Source organism: Asterias amurensis, chromosome 2 (genome assembly GCF_032118995.1).
Source record: "Asterias amurensis chromosome 2, ASM3211899v1".
Classification (NCBI taxonomy): domain Eukaryota; kingdom Metazoa; phylum Echinodermata; class Asteroidea; order Forcipulatida; family Asteriidae; genus Asterias; species Asterias amurensis.
In genome coordinates this window covers 4837614-4843915 of record NC_092649.1, presented here as the reverse complement: position 1 = coordinate 4843915, position 6302 = coordinate 4837614, and the positions used below count along the sequence as shown (strand labels likewise).

At 35.6% G+C, this 6302-nt stretch overlaps 1 protein-coding gene across 1 annotated transcript in view; it reads left to right on the top strand.

Annotated features, from left to right (window-relative positions):
* The window catches only part of LOC139949504 (TBC1 domain family member 22B-like), a 101904-nt gene extending 95711 nt beyond the window's left edge, over window positions 1-6193 (top strand). Inside the window, exon 12 of the transcript XR_011787551.1 lies at window positions 4813-6193. The gene's annotated coding sequence lies outside the window, so the exon portion shown is untranslated. The remainder of the gene's footprint in view (window positions 1-4812) is intronic.
* Window positions 6194-6302: the final 109 nt, after the last annotated feature.

The following is a 6302-nucleotide window of genomic DNA, read 5'->3' as shown; positions in this document are numbered from 1 at the left end:
ATTCCCCCTTTGAGACAATGAACACCACGCGTTGCATACATGACGTCAGTGTGGGGCGTAGGGCGCCCTCATGATTATCAGACCGTTATTTCAGCGTTGAGCAAGGATTCCCGTATAATATTCGTTGAACATTAATTCAACATTATTTTCTAGTCTTTTCACATTTCGTATTTTTTAACCTGCTCAAAAATCAACACTTTTACTCTAATAAAAAAAAAAAAAAAATGATCTGAGATTTGAGTGTTCGTCTACTGTTTGATATAAAAATTGATTTGTGTTACTTGATTGTATTTTAGATGCCGGAAAAAAGGGTGTTCATCAACTTTTAACAAATTAGCCTAGGCTAACTTTTCGTAGCTAATTACTACATACTTACTAACTACTTACGGTTTATTGGGTAGATTAATATAAAAATAAACAATGTTTGTGAGTGCAATGGTGCAAATATGTTCATGAGTTAACAGATGGTATACTTGAGTGGCTCAGAGTTGAATGGGATGAGAGGAATATTAGCGCAAGGTAAAATTTGGACTGTTCTATTTCACGTGAGGCGAAGCCGAGTGAAATGGAACAGTCCAAATTTTACCGAGTTTTACGAATTTTACGAATTAAAGCCACTCAATATATGTTTTATATAACTGACATAAAAATCCTTGTTATTTGATGTATTTGAAAAGTATGACATTATGAAAAATCACACAAATTACTGGTTCGGAACAAATTAAAAAATCATATAGCGCCGCCCGCGTGGCGGCAACAATGCACAAATTTTACAGCAACGGATCACAACCTTTTGCACAGGACGTTGCTCCTTTGTTTTAGCAGCGGCGCGGCGTCGCTGTACTGCTCAAAAACATTGGGAACAAGGATGATTCTAACTGTTGAATGGGAAATGCTATTCCCCCGTGGGCGAATAGGTCTTTTTGATCACCGGTGCAGACGGGAGTAATAGTGAATGTCACGTGAAGTAAGTTCCACCAATCAAATGACAAGGATCTGTATGTCAGTTATATAATGGACCCTTCCCATGAAATATGCTAATCACATTCACGCATGCGTACAGACCCTGTTGGTTGGCAGACACCCATAGACCTTATCGCAAATACCAATGCGCAAGCGCAGACTGTTGAATGAGGTGCATTGTGGGATAGATATTAATCAAATTTTGCTACCAGCTAGACCACAATGCACCTAATTCCAAGCTTTACGCGCGCGCCCCAGTATTTGCGAAAAGGTCTATAGAGTTGTGCACTAAACAGACACGCAATCGCGTCTGCGTCACGCGCACCCATTAGCCGTGTGCAAAACAGCGCGATTTTCCCTCATTTTGCCAACCAAAACGTTAGTGCGCACGCGCTATGTGCAATTTACATATGGGAAGGGTCTATTAGGCATAGCCTTTGTGACCCCATCCTATCTTTTCCTCATTCCAGTGAGTATCCAGTTTTGACTGGAATCTTGCAACAGCTTGTACGTGGAAGGGACTTCCATATGTTTATTACTCTTTGGTTGGGTGAAGACATTTTTCCTGCATCCAATCTTTTTCTTCAGGGATGGCTTGAAGAGCTTGAGAGAGTGACCTCTTGTTGTGGTTATGTCTGATGTTCTGAAGAATTTTCTGCTGTCCACCTTATCTTGAAGGTCTCTATAAGGTCTCCTCTTTCTCTTCTCTTCTCCAGGGAAGACAGATCTAGAGCTTGCAGTCTTTCTTCATATGGGAGCTCCCTTAGGGCTGGGACCAACTTGGTGGCCCTCATTTGAACTTTTTCCAAGATGAGCTTATCTTTTTCCAGCCATGGGTACCATGATTTGACACAGTATTCCAAGTGTGGTCTAATGTATGTTTTGTATAGAATCTGGAAGCTGTTGGTATCGATGTATTTGAACGACCGTTTCACCACCCTGAGACAATTCACTCCTTTCACTGCCGCTTTGCTGCATTGTACTTGGTTTAAGGTCTGGTGTTAGGTAAACTGCCAAGTCTTTTTCTTCAACTATTGGTGCAAGTATTGTCTCCTTGTCGAATAGTTGTGTGTTAATTTACTCGAGACCTATATTATTTTCTCTGCAAGACAGCACTTATATTATCAAGATGCTCCACTTATTTTAAATAATACTATTTTACTCAAATTGAAATCCATTAAATTCCTTGGCATTTTTATTGATGAAAATCTATCTTGGAATGATCACATTAGTAGTTTGTGTAATAAAGTGTCAAGGAATGTTGGAGTCATGAGCAGACTAAAGTGGTTTCTACCCAAACACACTATGTATGTGTGAAATGTAGATCCAGTGACTGTGTGGGTTCCAAGTTGAAATATTTTCCCCAAAATATATTTGTTGTTTTAACCCACTCACCATCCCCAAATGTTAGTGTTTATTAAATACTAAATAGCTTCGTAACATAACATGTACACTGAAGAACTAAGTAAATGCCTCAAAATGAATCAGAAAATTTAGATCATACAATGCAGAGGTCTCCAACATAAGGAGTTTTCAATGGCTTTTCCTGGCTTTAACCAAGTGGTTTAAATAACTGTTGATCTTCGCCTGCAGTGTAAGTTTTCTTCACCTTTTTTTTTTCACAAACTTTAATTTGTTTTTTTTATATTTCGTATGAACTGAGTTATTAAACTTTAACCTAGGCTGGTCCATAACTTACTGATAAAGAACACACACACGTATGCACTTTTACATGAGACCTCTGCACAAAATAATAATACATTCAATATCAAACCATTAATTTGAAACGCACATTTTAGTGCGAGTCAAATATTTACTACGCAAGTAAAAAGCTGATGGTCCTTCAAGACCCATGCGTGTCTATAAGTTCAATATTCGACGTGACCATTGGTAACGCTTTCTTTTGGTAAAACATAACAATGCGGCCAAAGGTACAACGTTTATTTGCCCAGCCCTGACTGATTTTGTTGATTGTTTTTTGTTTATACAATATTTACAAAGTTTATTTCTTGTATCAGGGGCTTAAATTAAGATATAATTATCTCAGTCTATTTTGTATTAGTGGAGGTACAAGCATCCAACTCTAGGTTGAATAGTCGCAAGTTCAGAAGTTCAACGACCTGTAACTTACAAACCACGAGTCCAAGAATGCTTAATTTAGAGTTTCCTAATATTAAATAAGATCAAAACTAATCAGCAAATGGAAGAAAATCCATTAGATGGACCCACCATGGCGATGATTTGACTTAGATTGACCCTTGTTCTTACCTGTACTATAATTCAACTTCAAAAACATGATAAGTACAATGAAAATTCACGACAAACGATCAGATTTTCAAACTTACTTTTCTTTATTTACAGACGCTCACATTCACTGCTTAATTAATTACAACCTTCTGCAGTGAACGCTTTAGGCACATCAACAAATCTACATCTTTTAGAAAAAAGCAATATTAGGTGAGGTATTAATTTTAGAAGAAAAAAAGAAGATTATATCGTACATTAACCAACATTTGAGCGAGAATTGCTCTTGCATTATTTTGGTCAATGTAGTAGGCTGGTAGAGGAAGTCTTGAGGAAGAATTGTACCTTCGATGATACAAACTTTAAAAATGGCTGCACTTGTTTGTTATTCTACGTATGTTTTGCTTTCAAGGGCAACTGTAATGTTCCTGTAACCAAATAACTTTCATGACATAATCTTGACTGTTTCCCAAACTTAATGTTTGTATCATTGAAGGTACAATGTCATCTTTTCTTCTGCCGTGAATACAAATTCAGTATGAATTTAAAATTATGAATTTAGTAAGTTGTTATATATCTATATAATTATGTTGCCAAAAAAAACCATAACTCTGCAGGCATCAAAAAAGGTTTCCAAAATTCATAAGTAATGTAACTGCTCAATCCCAAATGAATGTCTATCAAATTAATCAAAACAATTTAATAACTTTCTTGTTGACTGATACTCAAAGCTCTTTGCTGGGAGGTGACTTGTGGTAATTTTACAGATTTTAGTTATTTCGAAATCCTTTACAACATTTACAGAAATGTAATTCTTCGTTTTGAAGAAAACTGGTTTTGTTGTGTTTTGACTAACAATTGTAAACTGAAAACGATATCCTGAAATATGTAGAAGACAGTTGGTAGAAGACACAACACAACAACTATTATCTTCAATCCCAATCCTCTATTATGATTGGTCAATCCATAGCAACAGTAGCGTGACATACTGCACCCTTCGTATTTTGAAGCAGGGAGTGAAGTTTGCTTTGATTATAGTTGGTTCTAAAAAAAATGTTTGTGTGAAGACAGTTGGTATTAGAAAAGTTTTTTTTTGTGTGAAAAACTGTAAATTATAGCGCAATAGTTACCACTTCTGTGATAACTAACCATTAAGAGGAACCTTAATGTCAAATTGAGTTTTGTGATCCACATATTTTTATCTTCCCAAAAGATGGTCCTCATGGAAATGGAAAATGTCTCTAACCTCAAGTTAAAATGGTGTAGAATGCCACTGTGTCTGATACTATTTACCAGCAAGTTTGTTTCTAAATCCAAAATGTTTGATGTCGCATTTCAATATTGTCTGTACTTGTTTCCTTTGACAAAGCTTTTGATGATTTTCCATCGAAACAGTTTTGGGTTTGAATTCTTTTACAGATGCGAAAAATCCTCTTTGAAATGAATGCGGATCCGTTCATTTCTGAAATCCGATTACGTCATATTTCAAATGAGTATCAAATGAAATTTATGGGATGTGATTAAATTGGTTCAAAAGTATATCTCAAATATACAACAAAATATCAACACATAAATTCATGGTACATGTAGATTAACAATTGCAAGGTTGTTTCTTTATAATGAAACATGATACATGCCAAATTACAATATACAATTGGAAATTTCAGTTGGATACAAGAACCATTTTAATTAAAATGTAAAGCAAAGGACAACAATAAAGAGCATCAGTCACAAACAATATACAATACGGTATTTAGATATACAAAACCCTATTCATATTTTAAGCAAGTTTTATGTTCTTAGCCAATTTATAAGCTGAGATGAATTAACTTCGCCAAACTCTTTCTCTCAACCAAACAACTAAAAATCTACCCAGAAAAGTCATTCAAGGTTAACTCTTTATGATGAAACATACAAATTTCATACAAAATATAATATACAAAACAAATTTCAGTTGAAGGCGAAACAGCCATTTATATTAAAAAGTAGAGCAATGTACAAAAGAGGAATCTGTGATAGTTCTAAAAATACTCAAAATTGAAACTCCATTTTATGAGTTACAAAAGATAAAATACACCAGTGTGCCCAATCTCAATTCACCATGTAGGCTTAGGAGAAGAATTACTTGTTTTCTAAGTATACTTGGCAAACAACCAGTGGTACAAAAGCAAAACCAATTACAACGAACGGGTCTTAAAGTGGCTGCTTTTATCAGTGTATACTACAGAGGAGTTGATAACCAAAGAGTCTTAAAGTGGCTGGTTTTATCAGTATTACCAGACTACAAAGGAGTCGATAACCAATGAGTCTTAAAGTGGCTGCTTTTATCAGTGTATACTAAAGAGGAGTTGATAACCAAAGAGTCTTAGAGTGGCTGCTTTTATCAGTATATACTACAGAGGAGTTGACAACCAAAGAGTCTTAAAGTGGCTGCTTTTATTAGTGTATACTACAGAGGAGTTGATAAGCAAAGAGTCTTAAAGTGGCTGCTTTTATCAGTGTATACTAAAGAGGAGTTGATAACCAAAGAGTCTGAAAGTGGCTGCTTTTATCAGTGTATACTACAGAGGAGTTGATTACCAAAGAGTCTTAAAGTGGCTGGTTTTATCAGTATTACCAGACTACAAAGGAGTCGATAACCAATGAGTCTTAAAGTAGCTGCTTTTATCAGTGTATACTAAAGAGGAGTTGATTACCAAAGAGTCTAAAAGTGGCTGCTTTTATCAGTATTACCAGACTACAAAGGAGTTGATAACCAAAGAGTCTCAAAGTGGCTGCTTTTATGTGTATACTAAAGAGGAGTTGATAACCAAAGAGTCTAAAAGTGGCTGCTTTTATCAGTATTACCAGACTACAAAGGAGTTGATAACCAATGAGTCTCAAAGTGGCTGCTTTTATGTGTATACTAAAGAGGAGTTGATAACCAAAAAGTCTAAAAGTGGCTGCTTTTATCAGTGTATACTACAGAGGAGTTGATTACCAAAGAGTCTTAAAGTGGCTGGTTTTATCAGTATTACCAGACTACAAAGGAGTCGATAACCAATGAGTCTTAAAGTGGCTGCTTTTATCAGTGTATACTAAAATGGAGTTGATTA